This window comes from Chelonia mydas, chromosome 9 (genome assembly GCF_015237465.2).
Source record: "Chelonia mydas isolate rCheMyd1 chromosome 9, rCheMyd1.pri.v2, whole genome shotgun sequence".
NCBI classification, from domain to species: Eukaryota; Metazoa; Chordata; order Testudines; family Cheloniidae; genus Chelonia; species Chelonia mydas.
In genome coordinates this window covers 86,707,515-86,726,955 of record NC_057855.1, presented here as the reverse complement: position 1 = coordinate 86,726,955, position 19,441 = coordinate 86,707,515, and the positions used below count along the sequence as shown (strand labels likewise).

The window sequence follows — 19,441 nt, the reverse complement described above, 5'->3', positions numbered from 1 at the left end:
GCAGAGCTGGGAAACTTGAAGGACCGGCCACAGCCATGCCCCACACCTGCTGGGCTGTCCTCGCCAGGGCCCACAGAGTAGCATGTGTTTGCTGAGTCCCTGCTGGGTGGGTTGAGCCAGGCAATGCCCTGAGGGTGGCTGATGGGTAGTGGTGAGAGCCACTGAATCAAACTACAAACTCTATATGATGGAGACCAGTTCAAGCCAGGGGGTGTGGTGTGGCAGCACCACCAGTTCCAGCACTTCCGCTGAGGGACCCTTCCTCCCTAGGTTACGCCCTGGCTACGTGAGGCAACAAACAGACCTCGCTGTGCCTTGCGCTAAACTCAGGCAGCAACTTCGGCTCCCTTACCCGAGCGAGCGCCTCCCCCCAGGGGCTGGGCCCAGTTGCCTCCACCCTCCCTCCGCTGCGCTGGCAGGCCGCGGCCCCAAGCCCCGATGTCCTTCCTTCCCACGCTCCGAGCCCAGGCGCCCCGCAGGCGCCGCGCGCACATCTCGAGCGCCCCACAAGGCCGCGCTGACCCACATCTACCCGCGCTGAGCGCGTGCCCAGCCCCGCCCCGGGCTGGGTGACGGGGAGGGGGTGGGGTGAGACAGGCAGGGCCGGGCATGCGCGCCACCTTGTTTACCCGCTCGCAGCCTGGCGGGGAGAGGAGCGCAGGAGCCTCCCCGGCCCGGCCGGCAGATGTCGCCCCACGCCCAGGATAGCCGGCCTCGCTCAGTGGCCGCCAGGTGGCGCCTGCGCCCTCCATTCGCTTGCGAGCCGCCGAGCAGCGAACACCCCAAACAATCCCCTGCGCCGCCGCCAAATTAAATAACCTGCCCGCTCCTACCGCCGTTTGTAAACCCCTCCGCTGCGGAGCTTCCGCGCCGGGCGCACGCATCCCGCAACCGGGCCGGGGGGGGGGCAGGAACGGAGCCGCGGGTTTGGGCCTCCGAGCTGCCTGCGCCGACACTGGGCAAGGTAAGTTAGAAAATGGCGGCGAAGCTTCTGGAAGTTTGGAGGGGGGACTCGGGGGCCGTGTGCGGCGATGGGGCGAGGCCAGGCCGGGGCCCTCGGGGACGGAGCGGGGCGCCGGGCCGGTTGGCCACAGGACTTACAGTGCAGCCAAGATGGAGGACGCGGGGCCGAGCCGAGAAAACACTCCAGCCCCCTCGCTCCCCCACCCCCTCTTCCCAGCGCTCCTCGGCGGGGAGGGGGAGAGAGAGGGCTCCGAAAGCGGCCTCGCTGCCCGCCCGCCCTAGGGGAGCCCCCTTCCTTCTCCCCCTCCTCGGCCGCAGGCGGTCCGGGCCCAGCGCTCCGCGAGCTAAAATGGAGAACCTCCTCTTCCTCCTCCCCCTTCTCCAGAGCCGAGCAGGGGCTGCTGGCAAGATGGAGGACTCGGGCATTGTGTGTGTGTGCGCGCGGGGAGAGCCGGGCCGGGCAGGTCTGCTCGAGGGGAGGGGAACGGAGCCGCCGCGGGGCGAGGGGGAGCCCTGCTCGATGCCCAACTCGGGGACGGCAGCGCACCGAGGGGGCGGCCCGGCGCGCACGAGAAAATGGTGGGGCGGCCACTTCTGCCCCGGGGTCGTGCGTCTTGGAGAGTGGCTGGGGTAGGGGCTTCCGTGCCTGATAGGCCCCCGCAAACAACAATTGGGGGGGCATGCCCCCCCAGTTACTGGTACCCCCCAACTGACTCCCCCGGGGGCCGGTCCCCTCCCTGCACGGCACTTTGGGGAGGAATGGAGGAAGCGCCGTTTCCCCTTTCGGACAGGAATGAAGCCGTGGGGTCTGACCTCCTCCCGCCCCGAAGGAGTTGAGGAGGGAGCGAGCAGGGCCTGTGCGGAGTGAGTCTCGGGAAGCGGGGCTCCTGTGCTCCCTTTCCCCATCACTTGTTCGAGGGGCTTGCCCGCCCCCCGCAGGAGGTTTTGGAGGCAGTTTCAGTTCAGTTTTGGAAAAGAAGGGCCATTGCAAACTTGTCCCGGGGGCGCTTGGTGTTGGGAGCCGCGTGTTGCTGGAGCCCTGCTGGGCCCGAGCCGGCTATGATGGGGGAGGGGAAGAGAAGGAGGAAGAAAGCTGATTACAGGGGGTTTTGGCGCCACTTTTGTTTTAGACAGCTTTGCCCAGAGCCCCCTCCTTCTCGACATGCACACTGAACTGAGCTGAACCCTGCCCAGGTAGGAGGAAGCAGCTTTCCGAGCTTTTTTGCTTTCTGGACTCTCTTGTGTACACGCATGCAGACGTCTTTAGGGACTCGTTGGCAGAGATGAGTGAGGCGGGGTGGAAGGGCAGGGTACGGTGGCATCAAGTTAGTTCCGCTGAACTTGGAAGCTTGTTTTCTTATTCTTTTAGATCAACGTAAACACAACGCTTGCTTCTGGTATATATGTGTGTGTGTGGTGGTGCTGGTGCCCTCGCTGTCTGTGTGGTCTGCTCCTTGCTTCCTTCTTCTCCAAGTAGTGGTGTTGTAGGGGATACTTGCTTTCTCTGAAAATACCTGGGAGGACTGGCTGGTTGATTCCTCCCCCGGGCCAGCAGTGGCAATTGAATGGCTGTTTTTCTTTTTTCGAATCAATTACTTTGTGTTCCTACAAGATTATGCATTAAGCTGTTACAAACTTTTCTGTAAGAGTTGCGGAATGATTTAATTCCCAGTTTTTAATAGCTTCCTGGCTGTTCGGGTTTAAAACTCTTCTATTTCCCCTTTCAGCTTTGTAAACACAGACGATGGCTTGTTCAGGGGTGTTGCCTCCCCTTGTGCTCCCTGCAGCCACACCCTATGTTCGTGTTTTTGGACCTGGTCTCATTAGCAGCTTGATCTGGTGACTCAGCCCTTCTTTCTGTCCCCTGTCAGGTGTAGGGTTGAGACAAGAGGTTCCTTTGCCCTGTGAGGCTGTAAGGAGGGGTTCCTGGAGGTAGCCTGGAGCGGTTCAAAACCTTGCTTTTCTCTGTCGTCGTCGCCCTCCTTCAGGGGAGGAGGGGCTGTGTCAGCGCCGTGGCTCTTAACAGGGGTGGGGAGTCGGGTTACCGAAGTGCGTCACACACCGCTCTAATGGGGCCTGCTGGAGAGCTGGTTGTGTTTGTTCATGTCCTCGGAGCACTCACCCGCCTCCCCTTTCTCATTCTTCCCATTGGTCATCCGCACACGGAGAAGGAGGTGGCCTGCTTGCTCTCCCCTGGGGCGAGAGTACACTACAGCGGGTTTAGTGAACTTGGGCTCTAGGCTTCACAAACACATGCTGATGTGCGGCACAGCAAAGCGTTCAGCTCTGTAGCTACATTAGAAAGTATGGGCTCAGAGCTGGTGCTGTTTGCAATATGTCTGAAGTGCACACAGTTGAGAAATCTAGGAAGAATGTGCTTCATTAAATAAACTTCGTGTTCGTGCTTTGGATCCCTGGAATGAACACAGTTGATATCATATACTAATAGAAATTAGAACTGGAAAACTCCTCTTAGGTCCGCTCCCTGGAGGCCAGTGCTGGATTGTTTTTTACACCACCTACTTGAGTGTTTTGTCCAGTCTTGTTTTAAAAGATTGGTGACTGGGTCTTCCATCCCTTCCCTTAATAGATTATTCCACAATATAATAGACTTAATTGTTACAGAATCTTATTAATAATTATCCTAAAATTTTCCATTGTTCGGTTTCATCCTACTCCTTCTAATTTTCACCCTTGGCCCAGCAGAAAGTTATTTCTTTAAAGTCCTCCTTAACCTGGATGCCTTTCATTCTTTTTGGAATTCTTTCCCAGTGATATACCTCAATATCAGAAAAAGTATCTGGAACTCTGCGTAGTATTGTGTGTAGTCTCGGTGGTGTATTGATGATGATTAACGCTTGTAGTGTTTTACAAGCACTAACTGACTTTCATGCTAGTCCTGTGACATAGTTTCTTTCCCTGTGATTGTACAGATAACTGTCATGATACTCTGCTGGGGACTCATAATACCAATTAATACTTTTTTTTTCTGGGGGGGGGGGTGGTAGTCAACAATTAGTGTATGTCTGTGGAGACTGTTGGTATAACTATTTTGGAGTAGTAATGACGGCATAACCCTGTAGTGTGTAAACGAAGCCTACACTGACAGATGGGGGTTTTCCATGGGTGTAGGAACACTACTCTGAACAAAGTTTGCTCTGGTCAGTGTAGCTTTCATTCATCAATATGACTATGTGTCCATTGGGACTTAGTTCAACATAGGTATGTTGATCAGAAATGTGTGGTTTTCACACCCCTGTCTGATGTAGCTATGTCAATCCAAATGTAAGTATAGACCAAGCCTCAGTAACAACATTCCTTGCTTCTCTTCCTTAGTTTGAAAATCAAAAATAAAAATCAAAATGCAACTATTTGTGATATATCATCCAATAGGTTAGTAGTCAGATTTATCATACTCCACTGCTCGCAGTGCGCGCAAGGTTTGGGCTGGTTGTGGTGGTTGAAGACTCATGGGGATTGTAGACACGCAACTGTTTGGAGGGATAAAACTAAGATGGACGCTTCAAAATTATCATGCCAAAGAGATGACTGGAAATAATTCCTTTTCCTTAACAGATAATTTGTGCTCCCTCCCCCCTGTAGCTGTTGAGAGTGGAAACACCAATGTTGTGTGCTGCACGTGGTATAAGCATGATTTGGGGAGCTTATGAAGTTGATGCATGCTTTCTTTGTATTAAGTCCAACTCTGTGAGTGCTCTCTGTCCCTTAGTAGTAGGGATTAGGGTCTGGGGTTTATTGATCTGTGTCTACAGGGATCCATCATGAATCCCATTCCAGTGTAGTGAGTTTACAAGTAAAATTAAGGATATTCCAGGCCCAAGTCTAGAGTAGAGTGGTTGAGATTTTTCACAAAACAGTTTGTTGGAAAATGCTGAGTAATCAAAACTAATTTTTGGGGGGGACGCCATGGGTGCTACTGCTGCAGAGCTATGGTGCTATAGCTGACTGCTTTAGTACTGTAGTGTAGATGCTTTCTACAGCAACAGAAGGGGTTTTTCTGTTGACTTAGCTTCATCTTCGCCAGGAGTTAGGTCAGCATAACTACAGCACTCGGGGTGTAAATTCTTCAGCTTTGCTGCCTTAACTTTAAATGTAGATCAAGCTGGAGAGAGTGAGACCTTACCCATCCCCCAGAATAGCTAATAGCCCAGTAATTAGGATGCTAACTGGGTGGGAGACCCAGGTTCAAGTTGCTGCTCTGCCCGATTCAAAGGAATTTGAACCTGGGTCTCCCAAATGAATGCCCCAACTGTGGATTATTGGCTGTTTTGGGGCAGGTGTCTCAGTTTTCAATGATCATTTTTAAAAGTTCTTGGTTTTCTCCCAGTGTTGAATGAGAAAATATTTTGAAATCTCAAGGTTTTATGGGACAGGAAAACTGTTTCGTTCCCAGCTCTAGTCTAGAGTAGTGACCAGGGGACCACTCTGCTACTGTTCAGGGACCAAGCAGGGGTTCCCATAAGAATTCCTGAACTCACAGACACCTGCTCACACTGTGCACTGGGGGCAGGGTTTGGGCTGTAGACAGTTGAAATCTGCTTCAGGCTATCTACAGATTCAGGAAGACAACATGGCATACACTGTTCATGTTCAGAAGATTATATTGCAGCTATAAATGACAATTTCAATTCTACAGAAATTAGTGTTGTAAGCCCCATCTCCTTTAAACACCAGGTTAAGTTTGCTACTTGCTGTTTGCAATTGGAGAGTGGATTTATCAGTTTTGTTTGCTAGGTGTATTCCAGTTGTTTTGCTGTAACTAAGGACGCAGTGATGCTTTAAAAGGAATAGTGATATTTGGGAGAACTTACAGGAAAAAAAGATGGCTTTTATAATGTTTTATTAAAAATATTGAATGTAACCTCTTGGCAGTGAAAAAGGAATCTATTGATGTTCTGTAAAACCAAAGAACATTCCCTTTTCCAAACATGAAACTTTAGTTAGTAAATGATTGGCTTAGCTCAACAAGTTCCACAGTGCTTTTTCATAGTTAAATCATCTCAGTACAGCTGTGTTCTTATAAATTAAAATATTGAGCTTATTAAATGCAGAAATGCATTTATGTTTAACTTGCAAAAGAGATGTGAAACCATGTAACTCATTAAATGGCATTTTATTTTCTAAGAGTTTCTGTAATACTGTATCTTACAAACATTAGCTGAATCACTTTAAAACTAGTGTAAATAGAAGTTTAGACTGCTTTTATCTATTGGAGATTACATGGTTTTTCCATAGTCTCCTATAGAAAATAGCTGTAGGGTGTTACCCTTTTGGAGATAAGTACTCTTATTCATGGAAGAGACTATATTAAACTTGATCAGATTACAAAATATCGATTGTAATATTTTCTGATGTGTCAGAATACATTTTCATTTTTATGTGACTTCTCTTTTAGTCACTATGATTCAGGTGCAGTATGACCTTAAAGAATCTTGACTGGGTTACCTGTAATCATGGTAGTTCAGTGTTACTTTCTGTATCAATATTAGGCAAATTTCACAGCATAGTATAAAATTTGACTCTCTGGAAGTTATGCCTGACCATGCAACCCATTTCTAGTTACATGAATCCATGGGAGCTTGTACAATATCCCAGCCTCTGATTTTTTTTTTTTTTTTTGGCTAAAAAAACTCACTTTAAATTTGTTAAATGTTTTCTTGTCTGTTTTTATTTTTGCCTGTAACATGATGACTTGAATGCTGTACCTGATTCCTTCCAAAAGTTCAGGGGGTATTTTAGGCATCAATGCACAGAACACTTTTGACTTTGGTGAAAATTGTAAAAAATGAAAGGGGAAAATGGGGGACACACAGAGCCCCTGGCATCTGGTTAGCAGAACCAGCAACTTCAGCCACATCTGTAATTGTCTGTAGATCAAAGAATCTCTTGATGTCAGCCAATAATAAATTCTAGCATAATAACATCCTTCATCTCAGCCCTGCTCATCCTCCTAATACAGCTTTAAATGTTGACAACATGAAAAACGTCTGTCCCAGACAGAAAGAAAACAAATTGAGACGGGGGAAATGGGAGCACACACAGAGCCCCTGGCAGGGGTGGGGGCACACACACTTGCTGGTGGGGATGAAGAAAGGGGAACCCTAGTATGGTGGGGGGGTGGAGAAAGGGGACCATAGTAAGAGGGAAAGGGTACATGGGAAACACAGAGACCCTGATGTGATGGAGCGGGAAATGGGGTATGTGCACATAGAGCCCCTGCCGTGGTGGGGAAGGGGGGAAGGAGGCAGCACGCAGAACCACAGAACAGGGGATAATGTGGTATGCTAGTATGGGGTGAAGGGAGCACACAGAGCCCTGTCATAAGGGGAATGGGGGACAGTGACGTGGCATGGGGGGAATGGAGGGAGGACATTCAGAACCCCTGAAATGAGGGGCAGAGGGTAAGGAGGGATTGCAGAGAATCCCTAAAAAAGAAGGGAATGGGAGAGTAGCACACAGGGGGCTCCTTGGAAGCAGTGGAGGAATGCAGGGAGTCCCTGGTGTGTGCGGTATACTTGGTCTACAGAAGCAATAGAAAATGCAATCTTCTTGTTGATCTTACTGGAGCAGGAGCTATAGTTAAGGTTGCCTAAGTGCTTCTATTCCAAAAGACTCATTTCAGTTGCTTATACCTTTATTAAACTTTTTGGGTACCATTGTCAGAGTCTAAGGATATGTCTACACTACCACTTATGTCAGCAAAATGTATGTTATTCAGGGGTATGAATATATCACCCCCAAGTAACATAAGTTACACTGGCACAAGTGGTAGTGAGCACAGTGCTATATCGGTGGGAGAGCTTCTCCTGCCAACATAGCTACTGCCGCTTTTTGGGGGTGAATTAATTAGGTTGATGAGAGAGCTCTCTCACGTTGGTATAGAGCAGCTACAGGAGAGATCATACAGCGGCACAACTGCATTTGTACAGCTGCACCACTGTAAGCTCTCTAGTGTAGATGTAGCCTAAGATCTCTCTTACAATCATTTCTCTTCTTGGTTTGTATGTAGTTCGTTTGTCTTTACAAAGTTTGAACAAAATAATGGTTCATTGGGTACAAAGAGTGAGAGGGAAAAAATACCCTAGCCATTATCTCTGTCTGCAGCTTTTTATCAGCTTTAACATCTTTCTAGTTTGGGGGACAGCTTTGAAGCTTGACATGATAGTAACAAGTTTTTGGACATTTGCCTTTTGGTGATCTATTTTGATTCCGCAGAATTGAGAGTTTAAAACCTACTTTTGCACATGTATGTAATTGTTTTAACTAAAAAGAAAAGGAGTACTAGTGGCACCTTAGAGACTAATTGATGCATCCGTTGAAGTGAGCTGTAGCTCACGAAAGCTTATGCTCAAATAAATTGGTTAGTCTCTAAGGTGCCACTAGTACTCCTTTTCTTTTTGTGAATACAGACTAACACGGCTTCTACTCTGAAACCCGTTTTAACTAAGTTGGTGTTGTGAGTGACTGACATTGGTGGGACCACTGTTGTAGTGCAGACACTGACAGAGTGATGCCTTACATCAACCTAACTATTGTATAGACCAGGCTGAAGGTTTTTAAAAATCTTTTAAGATGCGAGAAATCTTTTGATTTGATTTTGGAAGAGTACTTACGAAATAAGGTAGGGTTTTGAAGAAGCCCTGCTTCATTTAGTGTACCGCATCCAAATTTAGGGTCAAGTCCAACTCCTGTTAAAGTCAGTAGGTTTCTGCCGTAGCCATTCTTATTGAATATGTATTATGAAAAATTGTTTTGTTCTTGCCTTGTAAATTATTCTATATTATAAAATTTCTTAGTTTTTGTTTTTTAAATAATTGAAATCATACTTTTTTCATACTTATCTAATTCAGCGTGCAAGTTGGAGGGTGCACAGTGAATGAGGCAGGAATACACTGATAATGTCCTTTGTCCCCATTAATAGCTCCTCCCACCAGTACTGTGTGTCAGAGAGAGATGCCAGTAGTACATTGCTGGAAATTGGTACACAAAGGTTACATTCAAAAAGCCTTCAAGCAGCTAATGAAGAACTTGAATTTGGAAAGTCTGTGTCACCAATAGTATTCAGATGAATTAAAAGGATATTAGAGTATCAAAGTCAAGCACTCATAGTCAGGTAATGCCAAAAATAAAGATTGCCTGCATAATCTGAACTCCACTCCTCTGCTCCCCTTCCATTTTGGAAGCATGTGAATATTGAATTTAAAAGACTGTCATGATAGTATTAGATCCTGATGCAGACTCAGGGCCCTAAGGGCTATATTAGTGGATCCATGATGTGGGCTCAGGACTAATATTCTTGGGGAATCCCCCTTTTTTAAATTAAGTGGCTTTTGGATTGGGAACTGTTATTGAAGGAGCAACTGAAATTGTGTTTCAGGAAGAGAGTGGGACAAAGGGTCCATGTAGTCTAGGGAACCTTAAATATGTTAGGAAAAACCCATATATTAATACTCAGAAAACTTGGTTGATAAACAGGTGCGGTTAGTGCACACACAACTTGCCTGACACAAACCCATAATAGCAAGGAAATGAAAAGTTAAGCCACCCCTCAGTGCGTACCTTACCATTACCAAAATTGATGTACAACAGATCATGCACAACCATAACTTTTCACCCTTTACTAGATTATTTTCACAAGATGAGAAGTTATGGATGTTAGGCGTGGTAGCTGGTTGTGTTGGGAGAGAGTATTTTATGAAAGGGTTGTGTGCAGAAAGATGGTTAAGGGAGGAGAAGGAAAGGCTGACAGTAAGAGGGCAGGTTGCGGTGTTTGATTTGTGGTGCGCAGTGGTTGCGGTAATGATGTGCTTGTGTGTGGAGGACTAGAGGGTATGTACCATTAGGTAGGCTAACTAGTTTTTCTTTTATGGGTTTGGGTTAGGTATATTTGATGACACAGTGACAGTAACTGCTTCACAGACTATATTTTTGTGTATTAATTTTCTATGGTGGTGGTATTATTTAGAAACACAGAGGGGGAATATTTTATCCAGCAGCAGCTGCTTATGAGACCTTCTGTTGTATGATAAAATTTGAGAGAAATTAGCTCTGCTTGGAAAAGGCTGTATATGTAATTGTGCCCATCAGCCAGATTTTGTATATGTTTGCCCACCCCATCAACCAATCAAGCTTGTATACACAGTGCGCAAACATTCATTTATACTACAAAAATTTCTAAAATTGTCCCTAAATCCAACGTTTAAAAAAAAACAAAAATCCTTTCCCTGTTGCACTAGTGCTCTTTGGATTCAGCTCTAACAGGTTGTTTTATAGATCAGTCAACAATGAGAGAATTACAGTCAGATCTGAAATCCCGGGGCTTCCTATTAAGAATTTGTAACTAAATTGAAATTTCTAACAGAGTGAAATTTCAAATATATTCGACATCTACTTTAGGAACAAAGCAGAAATTTATGCCTCATTTTAAGCCCATTTTTGGAATGCAACCCCTAAATATGGAGTCACTACAATAGCAACTCCTTAGTTATAGTTCGGTTCATATTAAAGCAGGGATTCAACCTCTGTTTTGCATGAAGAGTATTTTCCTCAGATTTATAGCACATAATCTGGGAATGAAGATTGACTTTACTGTGGATGTTCAAATAAATCTGTTAAAGAGCCTGTTTATAATTATAACAAAGTAATTGAGGTTTATTTTCTGAATCTCATGATTTTTTGACTTTGTGTAAAAACTGGACTGTAGAAAGTGTAAAAAAATTTAACATCAGATATTTAGGTGTCTTTCTGGGAATATATACTTTTTTAATGAACAGAAAGCATGTAGAAAAATAACGGCATATTTATATACAGTGGCTAGCCGATGGATTGTCTTGCTTGCATGAGTGTGGTTTCACAGAACAGAGCTAAAGGGAGAGTGTGTAGAAAGTCTGACTTGTGTATGGTGGAATATTGGGAAGAGAAATATTGATATTTTTGATATGAATCAAATCTCTAAACAAGGGTATATAATTAAAAGTATAACAAAATCTAAGGCTATAAATATCACTTGTATATTTTAACCTACTGACTTTGTTCTTGGGTAACTGACACATTAATAGAATCCTGTAGTATGGTCTTGTATATCATTTATATCCGGGATCTCAAACTCAAATCCCCACAAGGGCCACATGAGGACTAGTACATTGGCCTGAGGGCTGCATCACTGATACCTTTTCATACAAAGATACAAAAGCCTGTGCCCCTGGCCCCGCCCCCACTCGACCCCTTCCATGAGGCCCGACCCCTTCCCCAAAGTCCCCCCCAACTCTGCCCGCTCCCTACCCCTATTCCAACCCCTTCACAAAATTCCCGACCCGGCTATGCCTCTTCTCCGCCGCCTCCCTCCTGGAAAGTCCTAAGTGCCACCAAACAGCTGTTTGGCGGCGGGAAGCACTGGGAGGTAGGCGGAGGAGCGGGGGCACGGTGTGCTCTGGTGGGAGGCGGGGGGCAGGGGATGAGGGGAGCTTGGCTGCCGGTGGAGTTGGTGCCTCTGGCGGGCTGCAGGAAATAACTCGGGCCGCGTGTTTGAGATCCCTGATTTATATCTTTTTGAGATCATTGTAAATTAATGTATCCTGGAATATAAAGTTTGGATTTTATTTGAGTCATTGTTGACAAAAAGAGGTTACCATCTGTATTGCTTGACGAACTTGAAATTGGCTGATTAAGGCTATGTTTACAGTATTGGGCTTACAGTAGTGCATCTGGGCTGCTCTAAGATCGCTTGTGTAAACTCTCTATGCTGATGGGAGCGAGCTCTCCTGTTGACATAATAAAACCACCTCAATGAGCAGTGGTAGCTAGAAGCTCTTCTGCCAGCATGGTGCTGTGTACACCACTACCGTTTATGCCAGCGAAATTTATGTCGCTCAGAGGGTGTTTTCATACCCCTGAGCAACATAAGTTTTTCCAGCATAAGTGGTAGTGCAGACACGGTCTGAATTAGCTTGTTTCTGAGTAACGAGGGGTGCACATCAAAAGCCACCTGTAATATTGTAATTTTATTGGCAGTCACATCAGAGGCTGAGGATTTATTAATAATGATACTGCTTGGGAGTTGAGGCTTTTTTAAAAAGAGCTCTGAAAACTTACTATTAATAGAAATTAACTGAAAGCTGTTTGAATTTAGATGACCTCTGTGTTTGCAACCCAGGCATGGCAACTTTGTGCTTGTGCCTGAAAACCAGAAAGTGAAATTGACTGCTTTCCACTGTACAAACCAAATGAGGAGCACAGAGGAACCAGCACAAGTGATAAAAATTAAATTAGATATAGAAAATTGTTTTAATAATCTAGGGTATTAGCATAAACATTTTAAATATTTTTTTAACATGATGTCTCTAGCTACTCCTTGATTTGGTAGTGCGAGGAATCTTGCATTGTTACTACTTGTGCTGTAACTTTTTCAATGGATAAGTAAAGACTGTATCTTTAACACTATCTGTAGAACACCACTATCGTCCTAATCCTGTACACACTTATGACTAATTTTACAGTTGTCAGTATTCACCAATGAACTTGCAGGAACTACTCTTGTTACAGAAATGTGTATTTGCAAGATTGGGTCCTAAATACCCAATTTTTTTTTAAATTATATGCACCTCTGTACTCCTGATCTGAAGTAAAGCTTTGTTGGTTTACATACCTGCTGTATATAAGCAGGAGGTACTTCTTAGTTGTGGTGTCTTTGAAATGACTTAAAACTCATCCCTTCTCCTCCTCACCGCCCTTTTCTAAAGATGACTCAGGTCTTTATTTTTTCAGTAGTGTTTGTTTAAAAAGCTTAATTTAGACACATTTAAAGGGAAAAAAAAGTTTATTTTGGAAAGGATAAAGTGTTACTGAAATTATAGCTACGTGCACTGAAAAATACCTGTTGTCTTGAGTACAGCAAGTGAATGACGTGGGGGATGTACCAGGTAGGGGTATAGAAAGGATTTTTACAAAAGACTTGTCCTTGGTTTTCTTGTTGTCGCTGTCATTTATCATCTTTTCCCCTTTTTGTGGCACTTACCTAGAATGCTATTGATAATATGCTATAAATAAGATTTCTTTTTTAGACAGATTGCCTGCTTATCTATGCATCAATGAGATATAAATCAAGTGTTCTTTCAGTATTGCTTTTTAAATTAGTTTGTGTAAATAATCAGATAATATTCTCCTATTCCTTTTCATAACTACTCTTATTATTTCCAGAAATCTACAGTTCATTTGCAACTTTGGCAACCAGAAGCGAAGCTGCACTGGTATCTCTGCTGCATCTGTGTTATAGTTCTATTGCTACTTTTCTGATAAAGGATTGACCCCCCCATTCAAACTGGCCTATGCATATTGATTTACCTACCAAGGAAATGCATTATTAAGGCAGTTTGCCTGTGAAAGAGGTGGGAGTGAGTTTTCTTTTTAGTAGCCCATTTTAAGCAACATTTCAGGCTTTCATTTTTATTTGTGCATCTCATAAACACCACATATCTTTCCATTTCATGAGGTGGGTTTCCTTTCATTTTATTTTGATAACTCTTGATATTCCCATCAGTGTGTGTACCCAGCATGTCTGTTTTTAAAATACATTGCTCAAGTAAGTATGCACATGTTCTGTATTATTGTACCATGTGACAACATTGAATAGAGTCGAGAAACTAAAGCACCTGTGGCTCAATACCTGAAAATTGTTTAAAAGTGTCAGTTCTTGGAGCCCAAGGTGCTCTGGGTATTTCACTGTCATTTGCCATCTTGTTTTCTCTTCTTAGTTACATTGCTCAACTTCCATTCTGTGCATGGAAGTGAGCATGTCAGTGCCTCAAAGCAGTATCTTGTTAATGCAAAATACAGTTTTAAAGTAGTAAACACACGTGGTAAGACAAATAAATTATTATGCATCAGCAGTATTTAAAAATGAACAGAAATTATATTTTGAAAATTCCAACTCAGTAATATTGTGAATAGATAAATACATTTGAGAATAAAATGCATGAAAACCAAACTTTTCCTTCATTTACATGGAAAGATCAGATTTCAGAATTCCTTATTTCCCACTACAACAGGCATTGATGTTTCAGCTTCCTTGCTCAGATTTAGGTGTCTGCTTATGTCTTCAATAGTGGTGGGGGAAATAAAGTACTTTGATCTCAGGACTTGTTAGGGGAGGGAGGGAAGTATTATTTTTTTGGGATTTTTAAATGTGGTATTGACATTTCAACCCTACAAATGTAGGGATCAGTCCTGCTCTCATGAAGGTTTATGTGGGAAGATCCAGTTGATTAAGCAAATATGGATTGGGACCATATTCCAAGTAGTTTGGCAATTTAAATATTTTTTTACCAAAGCTTTTTAGGTCTTCTGTAAGTAAACTTCATTTGATCTCCAGAATAAAGAACGTAGTGGAGCAGAGCATCCTAAAAAATCAAATGAAAGGTGGAGAAGGGAAATGAAATAATGCTAAGGAAGACAGGAAAGAAGGTGTGAGAAATAACTTACAGAAGTAGATAAGTACCTGTGGATATGCAGTGCACAGTATTGCAGCACTTGCAGCTGCGGGCTCTGTTGTGGAATACACTGGCAGTCATCAAAACTGTTAATAGTTGTACCAGTGTGAAATGCACAAAGCTTTTGTATAAATTATGCTTGAAGCGTCCTGAGATGTGGCATGTGTAAGGTAGAAAGATTTCAATAAGCCTGATGTGAAGACATCAGGGTAGGGATTGAAAAGTGGTGGAGATAAGGCAGAAATTAAGGATGACCTTTTGCAGAGTGCAGGGAGAAGCTGATGAAGACGAGTTTTTTAACAAGCATGGGAATGAGATGGTGGGAGAAGAGAATAATTTATTTGTTCTTTCATATGACTTCAAAATTGGATGAAGTGAGCTGGCACGCAGTGGAGTCTGTGTTTTTGTCTCTTTTCAAGTGTTTCCAGTAATGGGAGAAGAATCCTATGCTAACTTCCACACCAGTGCCATCTGCTGCTGCTCTTGTGCCTGGGCTTAGTTTCCAAAAACTTGGAACTGACGTGATCTTTGTTATCCTAATTTTATTTGCTGTCCTATAGTGTGATTGCTACACTGAGTGTAATGGGATGTTCTAGAAGCCTGAAGGAATGCTCAGGGTTATGCTGCTGACTCATGCTAGCTTGTGCTGGCAGCAAGACCAGGCAGGTCTTGTCAGCTTCAATCCACCATATGCCCCACTCTGAGTCAGGGGGATTAGGGGGCGAGAGGAGACATTACAGGGAAAAATCCTAGGAGGGAGCTCAGGCCAGGGTTTGGTTTAACTTGAAATTAAGAATAAAAGAATAGGAAGAGGGAAGGTAGAGCGTGCGTGTGTGGGTGCTGTGTGCTGCCCTGTGTTAGGAGAATAGGGATTCAGGCTATTCATAATGTTTGATTATAACCTCATTGGGGCAGAGTTTGTCTTTAAAGTGTCACATGCAAATGGTACTGGGTAACTGAGCATTTTTGGTGGGAGACTGTACTGATATTGTAGGTGATTGTTAGTGGTACTGGTGTAGAACGGACTAAAATTACATGATCCAAGTCAGTTTTTCGTTGCTGCTCTTAAAGTGCTTTTGTGGGACTTTCCTGCTTGGAGGAATGCCAAAATGAATATGTGGGAAGCCTTAATACTTATACAGTGCTTTTTACATATTCAAAGCTTTTTGCAAGTATTAACTAATCTTTGTTTATGATTTCTAAACCCAATTTTGCTTTTGTAAATGAGGCATAATATGGATCTGATTAAAAATGGCCCACTTTTTTGGAATAACTGTTCACTTTGTCCTTGTAGTTAGAGTAATCGTTTTGATCCTATAAACATACATTGCATGTCATTTTGTTCTCCTGAAGTTTACTGCAGCATGGAAAATATTGTGTTGAGTGAGAGACAACAATAATCTGCATATGATCTTTGTATTTTAGGATGAAGGCCACTGAAATTTAAATTGAAAGTTGAATACGTTTCTTCCTCCCTTCCTCCCCTTTGCCTTATTGTGGAAAGTGTTCATTCCAAACATAATTCTGAAGCATTTATTAAGTGTCATATTGATTAATTTAAAAATAATTTGTAAATTGAAAGTTAATTTAATTTTTATATATATTTACAGCATGAGGTGTCTTCTATATATATTTTTCTTCATGAGTTTTTAGTGGCATGTGATTTATTGTAGAAGTTGTTTTCAGTTAAAGTTGCTCAAGGTAGGTTTAACTAGCATGGTGATCAAAGCGCCAAAAGCCATTAGTCTTATTTATGGTAGGGCTCCTACCAGTGCTAACAACGGGATTTTGTCCCCTAAAGTTCCATAGGCCATTTTGAAACTGTGTCTTGGAATTAGTCTAGTTTAAATCACTTCCTGATTTTTCTGTCTTGCTTGTGCTGTTGATTGACTGTAAACTACTGTAGTACTTTAAATAGTGCTGTTCTGCAGCAGTATATTGCTGATGACTTAAGTTTAAGACCATATGTAATTGCTGGAAATACAAACAGGTTTGCGCATCTCTTCACGAAAGGTGACGACATTCAGAATGTTTCTCTAGGACTTTAAAAAAAGCAACAAAACAAAACAGGTGTGTGTAGTCAGTAACCTTAACTTTGAATTTCCAGGCTTCCTAACTTTTTTTTTTTTTTTTTTTTTTTTGAAGAAAACTGCCATGTCTTTTTCTTCCTTCCTCCTCAAGTAATTGTTTAAATGGCAGCTCAATTAAGGTTATAAAGATACCAGTCAGGGTGGATAAAAATTCAGATTTTAAAATGGAGTTTTTAAAATTTAAGTTAACTATAATTTCTTTATTTCAGTTTATTCTGTTAGTTCAGTTCTATGACTAGTTCATTCAAAGTTAAGAAACCAATTGGGAGGTAAGAGTGGGAATATTCTGTCTTTTGGAAAATAATACATTTGATAACATATATAGTCTCTCCTATAATATATTCTGGGACCAAAAAAAAAGTGTTTAGTTTAATTTACCCTTGGATTAGAATTTTCAATACGTCCATTGATTGGAAGGGGAAAGAAATTGTCTCTAGAGGTGTCAGCTAAAGTCAGAACCTATGGCACCAAAACAGTCTGGCTGAGGATTGTTTTTGCTACTTGTCACTCTACCAAAGAGGAAGAGTAGTTCATCAATTTTAAATTGGTTTATAGATATCAAAATAATAGACAAGAATTTTCTTTCTGTGCTGCTGATCTGGTTATAAACAAGGTAATTTAATACTGAACAAAACTCTAGGTGTGTGGTATGGGTTTTTTTTTTTTGCACTTCAATTATGTAATAGTGTAAAAACAAAAAACAATCTAAAATACTGGTAGAGAACTGGGAAGAAAATATCCAAGTGCACAAACTTAAATATTATCTTCAACAGCCAAATTTAGATATGCTACTGCTACTGTACAGGTTTTAAACACTATTTTTCTTTAAAAAGTATCGATCAATCTGTATTTATATTCTGTTGCCATTTGACCATGTTAGTCAAAACAACTTGGATATAAATCTATATGCAATTTTCAAGATTCTTTTATTGCTTTCTTTTATAATTGTCAAATGGTGTTAAACAATAACTATGCCCACAAAGGAAAAACATAGTATTTTCAGCATTTCTAGTGTAATTAGTTCTGTTTCTGTGGTTTTAAAATATTTAACTGCTCAACGGTGAGGGTGATCTGTAATTGAATAAAGCTAGTTCTCTGTGTTTTTTATCGGAAACAATGGGAATTCTAGTGTGTTTGTTTGATACTTTAAAATATCCTTGTTTAACAGTAATGAGTTATAGAATTTAAACATGACTTTTTTTTTAGATCTGCTTGGTAAAATGTACTAGTGTTCTGAAAAGTCTTTTTTGCAACAGTGATTTGATCTGAATGTCATTGTATGTTGCTGTAGTAGATGGTATAGGGCAGTGGGTCTCCAAACTTTTTTGATCGCGCACCTCTATCCGTAAAAATTTTTTGAGCACGCAACCCCATATGTATATGTATATTTATGTATAAATCTATACAGTACTACTGTACTAATATATTGTGTAAATTATAAAACATACACAAAAAATAGAAATTAAAAAATGATGAGATGATAAAATAAACAATATTTTAAATTTTTTTTATTTTATTAACGGTACAAAAAACCTTTTTGCTTTCACTAAAAAAAAATTAATATTTTTAGTGAGAGCAATGTGATTGAATGTGCTTTATTATTTTTGAAAATCTTGGTTTAACACTTTGTGATACAGCAGCTGCTCACGGTGGGGTGCGGGGTCTGGGAGGGAGTTAGGGTGCGGAAGGGCGCTCAGGGTGGGGGTGTGGGAGGAGGCTCAGGGCTGGGGCAGCAGGAGGTGCAGAGCACTTATCTGGGGCAGCTCCTGTTTGGTGCAGGGGGTGTGCAGGTGGCTCTGCGCAACACCACCCCCATGGGCACGATTCTGGGAGCTGCGATTCTGGGAGCTTCCCCCTGGTAGACAGGGCCACCTGGAACGCAGGTGGCTTCAGGGCCCTGGTTTGCAGCTCTAAAGCCCCTTTCGGAATGCGGCCCTGAGAGCACGGGCCAGAGGACTCGGGAGGAGTAGGGGCAGCCAGAGAGAAGTGGCGCTTTCCCCTTCAAAGCGCCGCTTTTCTCTGGCCGGCTTTGAAGGGGGAAAGTGCCGCTTCTTTCTGGCCACTGGCTGCGCGGCTGCCCCTGCTCCTCCACGGGCCGGAGGACTCAGGGCCACCCCCCACCCCCACCCCCCCCCCCCGGCTGTGCTCCTCCTGCCATGCCGCCCTTTTGCTCCGGCGGCGGCACTCCTGATGCACCCCCCAATCGATCGTCTCAGGGTGTGCGCACCCCACTTTGGAGACCATTGGTATAGGGAATAGCTTTCCTGAATCGCTTGAGGAGTATTGCAGTAAGAAGTTGTTAATTGTTGGTATTGTGGTAATACCACATAAGTTGTGGTTAGGGTCTCGTTGTGCTAGTTGCTGTTCAAACACATCATGGTGGTCTAAACAGGTGTTTTTGTGCTGATTTAGTTTAGCAAAACTGTGTGTAGACAAGTCCATAGTGAAAGATGGCCCCTGCCTCTGAGGAGCAGAAATAGAAGCTATATTTAAATTTACAGTCTTTCAGTGTATTTATAAAAGCTCTCATATAATGCCTATTTAAAGAAAATTGAAAGAACAGTGAAATGTCTAGATAGTGTTTTCCTAACTTTTTTTTTTTTTGGACAGCTAGTCTTCTGAAAACAAGATGTTACAGCCTGAGAAGGCCCAGAAAAGAGACAAAGACCCAAACTAAGGAGGACAAGAAAAATAGTGAAGAAATCTTAAAATGATGTAGGATTAATGTTCTTGAGAAGTACGGTTTTGTATAATCCCATGTTTCATATGTGTTATGTTTCTAACTGTACATTTTCAGTAATGACACTTTAATCGAAAACATTTTTTCATTGAGGGGCTTAAATGTTTAAAACTGAACTAGTGATTTTGAAATAAGTATCAGTC

At 42.8% G+C, this 19,441-nt stretch overlaps 1 protein-coding gene across 5 annotated transcripts in view; it reads left to right on the top strand.

Moving 5' to 3' along the window:
- Window positions 1-591: 591 nt before the first annotated feature.
- The window catches only part of STAG2 (stromal antigen 2), a 182,683-nt gene continuing 163,833 nt past the window's right edge, over window positions 592-19,441 (top strand). Inside the window, exons 1-2 of one of the 5 annotated variants that reach the window (XM_043522952.1) lie at window positions 13,591-16,538; window positions 19,169-19,295. The gene's annotated coding sequence lies outside the window, so the exon portion shown is untranslated. Of the gene's footprint in view, window positions 965-1,206; window positions 1,393-1,786; window positions 2,158-13,590; window positions 16,539-19,168; window positions 19,296-19,441 lie in introns of those variants that run through there. The other 4 variants (XM_037908707.2, XM_037908708.2, XM_043522951.1 and 1 more) reach the window with 4 other exon arrangements.